Genomic DNA, 15,494 nt, shown 5'->3' with positions numbered 1-15,494 from the left:
TTTATTCTTCTGATCGTTGATTATTTTCCCCTTATCATTGTTTTCCTTTATGAGTTCTGTCATTTTTTTAATCATGGCAATTTTAAATTCTCTTTCTGTAAGGCTCAGAAGTTCTTCCAAGTTACTGTCATTGTAATCTGGGGGCTGGTTTTCTTTTTGTGGTGTGCTTCTTCCCTGAGGAGTTGCTATGTTGCGTGTGGTTCTTCTACTCCTTACTGTCTGTTTTCTAATTTGCCGTATGCATTGGGACACTGTGTTGCTGGGACTGGCCGGCATCTTGGGTGAGCTTCTCTGCTCCCCTCTGGCTCCTCTGGGATTCATCTGTCAGTGTCAAGCAGTCTTTACTGAAGAAAGGTCCCTGTTCTAAAATGCCGATGTGGGGACACACTCCCCTGTGCTCCTGGTCTGCCCCGGCGGTGTGTTCCCTCTCCCCCTCTGGGCTTGGATGCAGGCCAGAGGTGTTCTGGTGTGGGCAAACTTCCCCCGGCTCACCTCTGGCTCCTGAGGGAGCCTTCTGCAGGCAGTCTTTACTGAAGAAATGTCCCTGTTCTAAAATGGCGATGCGGGACACACTCCCTGCACGTCCGGTCTCAGGCACACTCTTCAGTGTGCCTGGTCTGCCCTGGCTTTGGGTACTCGCTCCCCCAGTGGGCTCAGACTACTGGTCTGCAGGGACCCGGCGTGGGCTAACTTCCCAGCTGGCCACTGGCTCCTCCAGGAGCCTCTGCTGGTTTCAAGTTGCTAGGTGGCCAGAGATCTCTCCTAGAGCCCTTGGGGAGCTGTTTTTTTTTTTTTTTTTTCACCCCGTGGGACAGGAAACAGAGCGGGAATGGTAGGGTAAACCTCAACAGCTTTGGGTGTGCTGTGTCTGCCTTGTGCCCCACCGTCGAGGAGAACCCACACCCGAATTTTGTGCCCTGGTTCTCAGTTCCAAAGCCCTCAGGTCCAGGACGTGGGCTGTAGCCCAGTTCAGTGTCCACAGAATGGCGTCTTTTGCACCCTGCTCCCATGCCTGGATGCCTGGTTCCTGGATACTCAGTGAGGGACTTTCACCTTAGTGAGGGTCTTAGTGCGCGTCTCCCTGCAAGCCTAGGTTGCAGGCGCCGGGACCTGGGCAGCCGCAATCCCAATCCGCGTTTGCTTTTCAACCCCGCTGCTTTTCCGCGCTATCCCAATCCCGATCCGCGTTTGCTTTTCCAGCCCGCCGCTTTTCCGCACTATCCTGATCCCAATCCGTCTTTGCTTTTCCAGCGCACTGCTTTTCTGAGCTAGCTTACCGGGTGGCCCGGGGCTGTGTGCTGGTCCTGGCCTCCTCCTGGGGGGGCGGGATCTCTGTTTAATGGCGCCTGGAGCTCACCTCCGCTGCGAATCCTGCAGGGTTCTCCGCAGCTCCTGTTCACGGGGTGTGGGGGCTGAAATAGTTCCTTTCCACTCACAGTCCCGCTTGCTGCATAGTTTGTTCTTGTTGGTCGTTTTAGTTTGTTGTTTTCCTCCTCTCTGCTGGTCAGAGAGTGCAGACTCTGTGGGTGGGGGAGGAGAGCAGGGTTCTGTGCTTTCCTCCCTTCTAGTCCTCTTTTATGGCAACTTTCTTCTTCGGGTAGTTTGCTGGAGTCACCCGTTTATCTTCCGTGTCCCAGTTCTCACTGGGAACTGCCGCTTTTCCTCCCTATTAACTTTTTTTTTAGTGGGAGATCTTACTCGCAGCGTCTCCTCGCCGCCATGTTGCTCCGCCCTTTATTTGGAATAATCTTAACCTTAATTTCTAATAGGAGAATGGATGTCCATAGAATAAACTTTAAACTTGCACAATTTTTTTTTAAGATTTATTTATTTATTTGTACAAGCACTAGGTACAGTCAGAAGCGCTGGAGGGTGAGAAGAATTCACCAGAGCCAGAGTGGGGAACAGAACAGGCAGAAGGACCGAAGTACACTGCTGAGGGAGCAGCGGCGGCAGGAGAGGTCTGCGCGCCATGTGGGACCCTCACCAGTGGCCGGGGATCGAACCAACACTGCAGAGGCTGTGGGCAGCTTCGCAGCCCAATGCTCAACCACTGTGCCACCAGGGGAGGCACAGAATAAAATTGCACAACTTTTACAGGATGTTTTTGAAAAAAAATAATAATACTGTGGGAAAATGGATCTAATATGAAAAAAAATTATATATTCAGTCTACTTATTGACATATATTTATTTTTACACCTAACTAGCTTTAAACAATACATTAGAATTTCATTCATTAGGGCCTCCCGGGTGCCGCAGCGGTGAGCGCTGGTTGCGAAGCTGCCCACGGCCTCTGCGGCGCAGGTCGATCCCCGGCTGCCTCCCCAGCCACTGGAGGAGGTCCCACATGGCGCGCAGACCTCTCCTGCCGCCCGCTGCTCCCCTCAGCAGTGTACTTCAATCCTTCTGCCTGCTCTGCTCTCCGCTCTTGCTCTGGTGAATTCTCTCACCCTCCCGCGCTTCTGACTGTACCCAGTGCTTGTATAAATAAATAAAAATAAATCTTAAAAAAAAAAAAAAAGAATTTCATTCATTATTGTGCAGTTATTCTCCACCAGGAACATGAACATTTTTTCCCCCCACCCCCACCCTTGGTAAATTTGTAAATGTCTGGTGCCTGTCACAATTGGGAAGGGACAAGTATTACTAATATGCAGAGATCAAGGATGCTCTCCCTTCAGTCCACAGGAAGCTGAAGATACAGTATTATCTGACCCAAATTCCAATAGTGATGCATTTGATAATTCCTGGAGCAGAGTATTTAGGTAATTCAGAAAAGTTTACGACAAAATTTAAATCACTATCAATCCTGCCAGTGACTGATAAATATTGTTAAAAGTTTTATGTGTAGGGACCTCCCTGGTGGTGCAAGGGGTTAAGACGCAACCTATGAAGCTCACCAAAACCACTACAGCAGAAGTTCAATGACCCTGGCCAGGGAGGTGACCCATATGGCACAGCAGACCTCTCCTGACTCGCCCACTGCTCCCCTCAGCAGTGTATTTCAGTTGATCTGCCTGTTCTGTTCCCCACTCTGTCTCTGGTGAATCCTCTCACTCCCCACACCTCTGGCCTGTACTTCAGTTCTTGTATGTATAAATAAATAAATCTTTAAAAAAGTTTTATATGTATATGCATTAAATTCTCTAATTGTGTGCTTTATAAGCAGCAATTTTTTAAAAAATAAATTCACTTGAAATATTCATTCTTCCTCAATAGCTACAAATGTTTTTCACATATAGAACATTCTAGTCATTGCTGTACGAAATTACATAACTTAAAGACTATAATTTTAGCTTATTTATATGGAGGAATATCCCACAAATATCAAACTGTCATCATCTCTTAGGAGATTTGTCATTAGAATATTTACAGTCTTTTAAGGCATTAACTTCTAAATATTTATGTATTTGGTTAAAGTAAAAATTGTGACATCATAATCAAATAGTGAGGAATCTGATATAAAAAGGGCAATCTGTTTGACTAACCAGTTCGTAGTAATCTCATTACCACTCAGTGACTGGTTTGTGAATGCACATTTCCTAGTTGGAGTTAATAAGATATAAATTAAGTCACTTTGGGGGTGTCTTTGGTGAAAGATTTGTACATCTTAAAAAATAAAAGATACAACAGATTGTTTACATAAAATAACTTACAGATGTATATGAAATATTAGAATTAACATGAATTTAGGATGATTGCTGGGTATAAGGTGACTACTAGAAAAACTGAGTTGTATTTCCATATACTATCATCAAAAATTATAAAGAGAAAAAAATTGAAATGTCATTTACTATAGCATCAGAAAATATCAAATACTAGGAGCAGATCAATAAAACATTCACAAGATCTTTGCCAAGAAATCTATATAGCATTTAGAAAACCCAAATAAGGGATCAGGAAAAAGATTATAATAAAGTAAAAATCTAAATCAACAGGCAACTATAAACCAGAGACACACTGTGGGGGGTGTGGGGTGGGGGGGAGGAGGGGAGAATGGAGTAGGACCAAAACAAGGGTGGTGGGAATTTTACGGGGACTATAAACAATATGAAAATGCATACATCATACAAAAATGAAAAATGATGTAAAAAATATATATTAAAAAAAAAGAAAAAATCGATATAGCATTTCTCATCATCTATTTGGCATCCCCAGAAAGAAACACAGACTGGTTGTCTTAATCAATTTAGGATGAATAAGCATCTACTGTGGAATTTTGTCCTATACTTTTGTCCTATACCTAAACATCTACTTTGGAATCCATTTAATCCCAATTGAAATCCCAGCTGGGGTTTTTTTTTTCTTTCTGTAAATAGAAACTGGCACACTGATTTTAAAATATATTAGGATATCAAAGAACCAAGAACAGCAAAAAACACCCAGAAGAATAAATCTGAAGGATTTTCATAGCCAGATAGCAAGATCAACTATAAAGTCATAATTAAGATAATGTGATTTATGTACAAGAATGAACAAGTAGACCAATGGAACAAAGAAAACAGTTCACAAGCATGCACATATACGTATATGTGTGCATGTATATATATATATATATATATATATAAATATGTAGTCACTTGATTTAAAACAAAGGTATCAATGCAGTGTTTGGGAATAGTCATTTAAGTAAGTGCAGTTAGACTAACTGGATATCCACTCATATAGTAAAAAACAACTCTGGGGCCTCCCTGGTAGCGCAAGGGTTAAGCACAGCACTGTGAAGCTATCTGCAGCCTCTGCAGCAGGAGGTCGATTGCCGCCAGGGAGGGGCAGTAGACCTCTCCTGTCTGGCCCACTGCTCCCCTCAGCAGTGTATTTCAGTCAGTCTGCCTGTTCTGTTCCCCACTCTGTCTCTGGTGAATCCTCTCACCTCCTGCACCTCTGGCCTGCACCCTGGTTTTTGTATGCATAAATAAATAAATCTTAAAAAAGAAAGAAAAAAATCAACCTGAACCCTAACTTAAATGATATACAAAAATCAATTCTAGAAGAGAAAGCTTTTAGAAAATAATGTACAAGCATATATTTGTGACCTTGGAGTATATAATGAATCTCAAACAGGACACAAAAATCACTCACAATAAAAGAAAACATTGAAACACACACACACATACACACATCCCAGATGTCTTATATACAGAATAAAATCAAGAAAAAAGTAAATGCAATGTGATCCAACTGGTTAATAAACAAAGAAAAGATAACTCAAACTTGGTCATCAGGGTTATGCAAATTAAAATTACAGTAAGATCAGTAAATATCTACCAGTTTAGTTAAAATGAGTAGCAATATCAAGAGTTGAAGAAGATAGAAAGGAACTGAAACTCTAACTGCTGGTGAGTGTAATTTGGTACTATCATTTGGAAAACTGTTGAGTCATATCTATAAAAGGTGAATTATGTATTTTCTATAACTCAGCAACTCAAAATATATTAGTTTTCTATTCCTGCAAAACAAATGAACACAAATTTAATGGCTTAAAACAATGTCTGTTTATTAGCTCATAGTCATGGCATGGCTGGGTTTACTTAGTGTATCAGAGGGTGAAATCAGATAGAGCTATGGACTGTGTCCCCCTAAAATATACATGTTGAAACCCTAATCGCCAATGTGATGGTATTTGGAGGTGGAGCCTTTGGTTGGTAATTAGTTTTGGATGAGGTCATGGACTGGAGCCCCCATGATGGAGGTGGTACCCTTATAAAAATGTTGGAAAAAACTGCAGTCTCTCCCTGCCATGAAAACACAGCAAGATTGTACCACCTGAAAACTGGGAAGTGGCTCTTCGCTAGTTATTCAATTTGCTGGCACCTTGATCTTGAACTTCTCAGCCCATAGAACTGTAAGAAATAAATGTCTGTTTAAACCAATCAGTCTATGTTGGTTTGTTATAGCAGCCTAAGTTGATTAAAACAACTAGTCTTCATTTCTTTCTGGGGATGCTGAGGAAGAATACATTTATAAGCTTATTCAAGACATGGACAGAATTTAGCTCCACTTTTAGCTCCTAGAGATGTCCAACAATTCCTGGCCACAAGGATCCTTTCATACACTCAGGAAGTGCACAGTTCAGCTTCAGGGCTCATCTAGTTTGGCCTGGCTCCCCCAGGATACCACCTTATTTGCTAGTTCACTGATTTGGAACTTAATATATCTTTTTTACCATGTAGTGGCGCATGATCACAGGAGTGGGAGCTCATTATATTCACAGGTTTCTCTCACACTTAACAGGAAGATTAAGGGTCATTATGGGTTATCATAGAGTTCTGTCTACCAGAGTCTGCCCTCTGGTCCCGTGTTCCAGGCTGTCTGACATGCAAAATTCACTCACTCTATCCCACAGTTTCCAAATTTCTCACAGTATTATAGTATCAGCTGAATTCCAAAAGCTTATTGAGACTCCATCACCTCAGTCATTTAAATCAGGCATGGATATAAGAGGCAGAAACAACCTAAGTACCCATTGACAGATGACTGGATGAAGACAATGTGGTGCATATATACACAATGGAATACTATTATAAAAAAGATGAAATTCTGTTATATGCAACAACATGGCTGGGCCTAGAGAGGACGCTTAGTGAAACAGGTCAGATGAGAAAGACAAACACAGCATGAGTTCACTCATACGTGATACCTAAACAAAAAAAAAAAAGTGAATCAATAAAACAAAAATAAGCCTTTACACCATAAAAATGAATTAGTAATTATCAGAAGGGAATAGGGAAAGGGGGGTGGGTAAACCAGGTAAAAGAGGTCAATGTGAAGTTTGAATTCACACTCAACTTAGTGTGGTATATGCAGATTGATTTATAATGATGCACATCTGAGCTAAAATATTCTTCTAATGCAATGTCACTTCAATCGAAAATTTAATCAGGCATGGATGAGGTTCCTGAGTACAATCCATTCAGTACAATTTCTGGGGCACACAATCCCTTTCCAAATTAAAGACCAGTTACCACTAAAGTGATAAGCTGTCACTCCCTAATACACGATGCTGGACAGGCATAGGATGACAGCTATGCACATCGTGGTTTAATACTGTGGGGGTGGGGGAAGAATGGAAGACATATATGGCTACAAAACTACCATATTATATACTTGTGAATTTTATTTACTAATACTAAAATTCATTAACAAAAAATTTAATCTAGGTTAATAAGTGAGAGAGACCCACATTTCTCTGTGTGTGATATATACCATATCTTCTAGGTTTGGAGCCAGGGTTTCAACTCCCTTATTTAAACAAACTTGGAAGATGTCTATTTTTCTTCTAACTTCTAAATCACTTTTTCAAATGGATTAGGAAATTTGTGATTCCTTTAAAAAATGGGATGACTGTATTCAATTTTTCTTGTGTGTTCAACAGAAATTTTGGTTCCCAAAGCTAATGAAAGGGAGAGAGAGTCACGGTAACACAGATGCTGATATCAGATAATCAGATGGACTTAACTAACTGTCCCAGTTCTACCACGTAGGTGTGTAACTTTCAACCAGTTACTTAATCTTTTCTGCATTGTTTAACCCAAACTTAGAAAACTTAGAAAAGTGGAATTTTTACATTACTCATACCAATTAAAAGTGTGGCTATAACCTGCAGCGATCAAGAGTAAATTTAATTTACAAGTAGTCACAATTAACATGAAGTGAGAAATAATACATATTAGTATTTTTGAGTATTTATCTTCTAGAAATTAAGCTTACTGTTTCCACGTATTTTTCTACATAGAATATCTACATAAAATGCATCAATTGTTCTTTAATTTCCTCAAATTAAAATATTTGAGAAAATATTAAAATATAAATAACAACATTAGCCTTTAATGAAATTAGGAATCATTTGATTTCTCTCTCTCTCTCTCTCTCTCTCTCTCTCTCTCTCTCTCACACACACACACACACACACACTCTTTAATATATGCCATTCTTACAGAGGTGAGGTTATAATTTCATTGTGTTTTTTCATTTGTGTTTCCCATATAATAAGTGATGTTGGGGGTCTCCCTGGTGGCTCAGGCAGTTGAGCGCAGCACTGTGAAGCTGTCCACAGCCTCTGCAGTGCAAGTTTGATCCTGGCTGGCCGGGGAGATACCCACATGGTGTGGCAGACCTCTCCTGTCTCGCCCGCTGCTCCCCTCAGCAGTGCTTTAGGTCCGTCTGCCTGTTCTGCTCCTTGCTCTGTCTCTGGCGAATTCTCTCACCCTCCCGCACATCTGGCCTGTACCCCAATTCTTGTATGCATAAATAAATAAATCTTTAAAAAAATAAGTGATGTTGGGCCTCCCCGGTGGCGCAGCGGTTGAGCGCTGGGTTGCGAAGCTGCCCGCAGCCTCTGCAGCGCCGGTTCGATCCCCAGCTGCTCCCTGGCCACTGGAGGAGGGTCCCACATGGCGCGCAGACCTCTCCTGCCGCCCGCTGCTCCCCTCAGCAGTGTACTTCAGTCCTTCTGCCTGCTCTGCTTCCCGCTCTGGCTCTGGTGAATTCTCTCACCCTCCCGCGCTTCTGACTGTACCCAGTGCTTGTATAAATAAAATTAAAATAAATCTTAAAAAAAATTAAAAAAAATAACATCTTATAAAAAAATAAATAAGTCATGTTGAACATTTTTCATGTGCTGTAGGCAATCTGAAAGTCTTCTTGGAGAAGTGTCTATTTAGGTCTTTTGCTCATTTTTTTGATTGGGTTGTTTGGTTTTTGTTGTTGAGTTGTCTGAGTTCTTTATATATTTAAAAAATGAAGCCCTTGTCAGATGTGTGATGTGCAAATAGCTTCTCCCAGGCTATAGGTTGCTTTTATATTTTTGTGGTGGTTTCTTTCAAGGTACATAAGCTTTCTAATTTGATGTAGTCCCATTTATTTTTTGCTTTTGTTTCCCTTGTCATTGTATTAGAATCCCCAAAGACATCACTGAAATCAATGTCACGGAGTGCTTTGCCTATGTTTTCTTCCATGTATTTTATGGTTTCAGGTCTCATATCTAAGTCTTTAATCCATTTTGAATATATTTTTTTGTGTTTGGAGTTAAGAAATGACTGAGTTTCATTTGCAAGTGGCTGTCCATGTTTTCCAAAACCATTTGTTAAAGAGGTTTTTCTTTCTCCATTGTATGGGGCATGGCTCCTTTGTCAAAATTGTATTTTTGTAAGTTTAATTTCTGGGCTCTCTATTCTGTGTTTCTGGTTTTGTTCTAATACCATACTGTTTTGTAAAATTAAATTTAATTCTCTATTTTCTTACATCATTGTTAATTTCTCCATTCTGGTGTGGTCCCTGTAGTTATCACACCACCATAGCACCTGTGGCCCATCCCCATAGTCCCTTGTGCTCTTCCCTGCCCTTTTTTTATTTTGACATTTATAATTTTTTACATTTTTAGACAATATTTGCTTTCCCCCACTCCCTCAGATTGAGTCCCTATAGAATTTCCTTCCCCAAGTCACCCATGTACCATCACTCCAGTCCCCTGTGCTCCTCCCTCCCTCCTGCTCACCCCTCTCCCGCCTCCTCCCCTGCAGTATGTCTGTGGTTTATAATTGTCTGTTTTTGCTTTGTTGTGTTTTGTACTGTTATTATTCTTTTTACACTGATGTCTTATCTGATTCCTCCATATTCCTGTTATAACTGAAACCATGTTTTTCTTTTTTCCTATGTTTTTCTTTTTTCCTTCTGGCTTATTTCACTGAGCATAATTCCTTCTAGCTCCATCCACATTGCTGTGAATGGCATGAGTTTATCTTTTTTGATTACTGAATAATATTCCATTGTGTATATATACCACATCTTCTTGATCCAGTCATCTATTTTTGGGCATTTGGGTTGTTTCCAGGTTTTACCTATTGTAAATAGTACTGCAATAAACATAGGGGTACAGGTGCTCTTTTGGATCAATGTTTTTGTGTCCTTTGGGTAGATCCCTAGGAGTGGAATTACTGGGTCATATGGTAGCTCCATTTTTAGTAGACTGAGGAACCTCCAGACAGCTTTCCACAATGGTTGGACCAGTTTGCACTCCCACCAGCAATGTAAGAGAGTTCCTTTTTCACCGCATCCTCGCCAATATTTGTTGTTTGTTTTTTTGATATGTGCCATTCTATTTTTTTTAAAGATTTATTTATTTATTTATTTACACAAGCACTGGGTACAGTCAGAAGCCAGAGCGGGGAGCAAAACAGGCAGTGTGATGAAATATACTGCTGAGGGGAGCAGCAGTCTTGGCAGGAGAGGTCTGCGCCATATGGGACCCTCCCCGGCGCCGGTGATCGAACCGGCGCTGCAGAGGCTGCGGACAGCTTCGCAGCCCAGCGCTCAACCACTGCGCCACCAGGGTGGGCCCTCTCAGTATGGTTTTGATTTGCATTTCCCTGATGATAAGGGGTGTTGAACATTTTTTTCATATGCCTGTTGTCCATTTGCATTTCCTCTTTGGAGAAATGTATTTTGAGTTCTTCTGCCCATTTCTTGACTGAACTGTTTATTTTGTTTTTGTTGAGCCGTGTGATTTCTTTGTATATCATTGTGATCAGTCCCTTATCAGTTGGATGGAGTGCAAAGATTTTTTTCCCAATCAGTGGGGAGTCTCTCTGTTTTGCTTAATGTCTCTTTTGCTGTGCAGAAGCTTTTCAGTTTAATGTAATCCCAGGTGTTTATCTTTGCCTTCATTATCACAGCTTTGGGTGATGAGTCTTTAAAGATGTTTCTCAGATGTATGTCTTGTAATGTTTTACCTATATATTCTTCTATGTATTTTATGGTTTCAGGTCTTATGTCCAGTTCTTTTATCCATTTTGAGTTGATTTTTGTGCACGGTGAGCGGTCAACCAGTTCAGTAAAGTAGCAGGATACAAAATCAACACACAAAAATCAGTAGCCTTCCTTTTTTAATTTTTTTTAAGATTTATTTATTTATTTATACAAGCACTGGGTACAGTCAGAAGTGCAGGAGGGTGAGACAGAGCGGGGAGCTGAGCAGGCAGAAGGACTGAAGTACACTGCTGAGGGGAGCAGCGGGTGGCAGGAGAGGTCTGCGCGCCATGTGGGACCCTCCTCCTGTGGCCGGGGAGCAGCCGGGGATCGAACCAGAGCTGCAGAGGCTGTGGGCAGCTTCGCAACCCAGCGCTCAACCACTGCGCCACCGGGGAGGCCCAAAATCATTAGCCTTCCTATACACAAACAATCAATTGGAAGAAGAAGATATCAAGAAAACCATCCCTTTTATAATTGAAACAAAAAAAAATCAAATACTTGGGAATAAACCTAAAAAAAGAGGTGAAAGACCTATACAAAGAAAATTATAAAACACTGTTAAAAGAAATAAAAGAAGACATAAAGAAATGGAAAGACATCCCCTGCTCATGGATTGGAACAATCAACATTATTAAAATGGCCATTCTCCCAAAAGCAATCTACAGATTCAATGCTATTCCAATAAAAATCCCAATGACATTCTTCAAAGAAATAGAACAAATACTGATGAAATTCATATGGACCCACAAAAAAACACAAATAGCCAAAGCCCTACTGATGAAAACAAAGGAGAAAGGAGGTATCACACTTCCAAACTTCAAGTTATCCTACAAAGCCATAATAATTAAAACAGTTTGGTATTGGAACAAAAACAGACACACAGACCAATGGAAACAAATAGAGAGCCCAGAAATAAAGCCGCACTTATATGAACAACTAATCTTAAACAAAGGAGCAAAGAATATGCAATGGAACATGGACAGTTTGTTCAATAAATGGTGCTGGGAAAACTGGACCTCCACATGCAAAAAAAAAAAAAAAAAAAAAAAAAAGAAACTAGACCACTACCATGCCCTATTTTAATTGCTATCATTGTATAGTGTAGTTCAAAGTCATGGAGTGTGATATCTCCTTTTTTTTTTCTTTTCTCTCAAGGTTGCATTGGCTAGTCTGCACCTTTTGTGGCTCCATGTAATTTTTTTAAAGATTTATTTATTTATGCATACAAGAGCTGGAGTACAGGCCAGAGGTGTGAAGGGTGAGAGAATTCACCAGAGACAGAGTGGGGAGCAGAACAGGCAGATTGACCAAAGTACACTGCTGAGAGGAACAGCGGACAATGCAGGAGAGGTCTGCTGCTCCATGTGGGTTGCTCCCTCGCTGCTGCAATGGCTTCGGACAACTTCATAGGTTGTGTCTTAACCCCTTGTGCCACCAGGGAGGCCCCATACAATTTTTTTTAACTTTATAATTGTTTATTATTTTATTTTTCCTTTTATATATTTCTTATATCATTTTTAATTTTTGCACAATATATGCATTTTCATTTTGGTTATAGTCCCGATACAATTCCCACCACCCTTATTTTGATACTACTTCCTTCTCTTCCCCCTATAATGTGTCTCTGGTTTATAGTTTCTTGTTGATTTTGATTTTTACTTTATTATAATTAGTCTTTTTCCTGGTCCCTTATTTAGGTTTTCTAAATTCCCATACAAATTTTGTAATTGCTTGTTCTGTTTGTTTGAAAAATGCCATTGAAAAGTTAATAATTGCATCGAATCTGTAAATTGCTTCAGGTAATATGGCCATTTTAGCAATGTTTATTCTTCTCATTCATGAACATGTGATATCTTCCCATTTCTTTGTTTCTTCTGTTATTTCCTTGAGTTTACTCCTAGACTCTTAGGTATTTTATATTTTTTGGTGTGACTGTAAATGGGATTGTTTTCTTAATTTCTCTTCTAATTCATTATTTGCATATAGAAATGAAACAGATTGTCTTGTATTGTTTTTGTCCCCTGCATCTTTACTGTATTCATTTATTATTTGTAATAGTTTCATGGTAGAGTCTTGCCGACTCTGTATGTCATCTATGAATGATAGTGGTAATTCTTTTCCAGTTTGGATTCCTTTTATATTTGCCCTTGCCCCCACCCTCTTTATGTCCCTTCTGCCTCCCTTTTATAAGAACCGTTGTGACTCTGTTGTGTCCACCTGGTGCCGCGGACCAGCACAGCAGTAGACAATGAGGCCGTCTCAGGGTTGAGAGAAGCGTGCAGGGTGGTCAGGGCGTCGGCGAAAGAAATGACAAACAGACACACTTCAAGAGAGTGAAAATCTGAGTGTAATTTTCTTTGAGTTGGTGACCAGTATATATATGTTTTCTAAAAGCATAGGAATGGCGAACATCAGTGAACGAAATCAGCTTGCTTATAGGTTTTGCTTCTCATTGACAGGGCAGTGATTTACATCTGGACCCAAGCGCATTCCTAAGTAGTTAGGCTATTAATTTTCCTTTTTGTTTTATGTGATTACTTTTTTGTTTAAACTACTCACTACCACTAAATTACTATTAATTAGCACGGGTGAGTTTTACTTTTCACAATGTAATATTTTTATCATTAAGATTAATGCTAACAAGGCTAAGCATACAACAGAGAAATTATTAAGCTAACAGTTCTATTAATACACAGTGTTTAGTAACGTTTCATTTGAATTAGCCTAGTTATTAGATTTTGTATGTTCTTTTTTAATCAGCAACCAATGACCTTTTTAGACAGAGAAAGAGAAAAGATTTTTAGAAAGAGAAAAGATTTTAGAGAGACAGTTGTATTAGAATAAAGTTTGTGGGCCTTGAGAAGGCGAGATAAGGTTCAGTGAGGTCAGCATTCCTGTAGTGCCTCCTAGGGGTCGTTATCTTTCAACAGGCTTCCGTCTTATCTATATCTTCAGGGGGTTTTGCTGTTTTCCCCCTGCTTCAGGGAGTTTTGCTGTTTTCCCCCTGCTTCAGGGAGTTTTGCTGTTCTCCCCCGGGTGCTGGTTCCTTGCCCAGCTGGACCTAGGGAACTTGGCGAAAGCCATTAGCCCTAAAGGTCACTGCAGGGGGAGGTGCAGCAACCTGGATAACCAAAGATCATCTTCTCATGTCAAGATGAATAACTTAATCACATCTTCAAAGTCCCTTTTGTCATGTAATGTGGCATTCACATGTTCTAGGATTAGCATGTGAATATGGGAGAGGGGTTTTTTAATTTACTATAATTTCCTTTCCAAGAGGATAAGCATTTTTATTCCCCCAAATACCCAAGATAAACTCATCATCTCAATCAGATGGAGGGAGGTAAGTCTTCCCACAGTCAAACTCTGACCCCTGGGGACAGATGTGGCATACAGAAATAGGAATTTACCCCAGTATGATAAATAATTTGGACAGTTTAGCTTGTAACCGAGGATGATGGGCTACTCTTGTCCAGATACTTACAGATCTTGCCTCACTAAGAGGCTGAGTGCAAAGGAGGAATAACCCAGAAAGTGTGTCCTGCAGTTGTGGGGAGTCTTGCTGAGTCCTCTCTAAGGAGCTCCCTTTACTAATATACCTCTTCTTCATCTTTCAAGTTTAAGCTTAGGCATAATTTCCTCTCGGGAAGCCTTCATGGCTCCCTCCTCCCACCTGAGTCGTGGGTTGGTGTCTCACTGTGGTCTGGTCTCACAGCATCGTTTATTCTATCATACTTCTAATCTCTATTACTTATATTTTTAAACATATTTTAAAATAATGGCATAATTTTATTTTCAGAATATTTAATTAATTTAATTAAATATATTATCAAACTATTTTTGGCAGGCAGTTAACTTGACTGAAATCAAATAGAAAATTCCACCTCCCCTGTGGTATAATAACTGGTCAAAAATCATTTCACATTTCTTGGGAGTGGGGCTTCTGTTTTAAAATTTTTATTTATTTTTGACAAATAAAAATTGTATATATATTTAAGATGTACAACATGATGATTTGATATATGTATAATTGAAAAGATTACCCCACTCAAACTAACTTACCCATCACCTAGAGTTACCTTCTTTGGTGTTGTGAGAACATATGGAATTCATTTTATTTGCAACTAACCACTATTCAACTCTCTCTTTGTGTTCAACATATTTCTAGATGCCACATATAAGTGAGACCAGGAATATTTGTCTTTTTGTGTCTGATTTATCTCACTTTGCATAAAAGCATTAGGTTCATCTACGTTCTCACAAATGGCAGGATTTCCTTGTTTTTTAAGACTTAATAATAATTCCACATGGGCCTCCCTGGTGGCGCAGCAGTTGAGCGCTGGGTTGCGAAGCTGCCTACAGACTCTGCAGCACCGGTTCCATCCCTGGCCACTGGGTGAGGGTCCCACATGGCACGCAGACCTCTCCTGCCGCCCGCTGCTCCCCTCAGCAGTGTACTTCGTCAGTCTGCCTGTTCTGCTCTCCGCTCTGGCTCTGGTGAATTCTCTCACCCTCCCGCGCTTCTGATTGTACCCCAGTGCTTGTACAAATAAATAAATAAATCTTAAAAAAATATATAAAAAAATAATTCCACTGTGTGTGTATAACATTTTTTATCCTTTCATCTGTTGGTGGACACTTAGATTGCTTCTACATCTTGACTCTAAATAATGCTTCTAGGAAGGTGGAGGATGGAGATTACTCTTCCCTTTGGATATAGATTCAGAAAAGAGATTGCTAGAC

Source organism: Talpa occidentalis, unplaced genomic scaffold (genome assembly GCF_014898055.3).
Source record: "Talpa occidentalis isolate TD23 unplaced genomic scaffold, MPIMG_talOcc4v2.1 talOcc4.15, whole genome shotgun sequence".
In the NCBI taxonomy this organism is placed as follows: domain Eukaryota; kingdom Metazoa; phylum Chordata; class Mammalia; order Eulipotyphla; family Talpidae; genus Talpa; species Talpa occidentalis.
The sequence above is the reverse complement of the archived record's forward strand: the minus strand, read 5'-3'. Positions refer to the sequence as shown.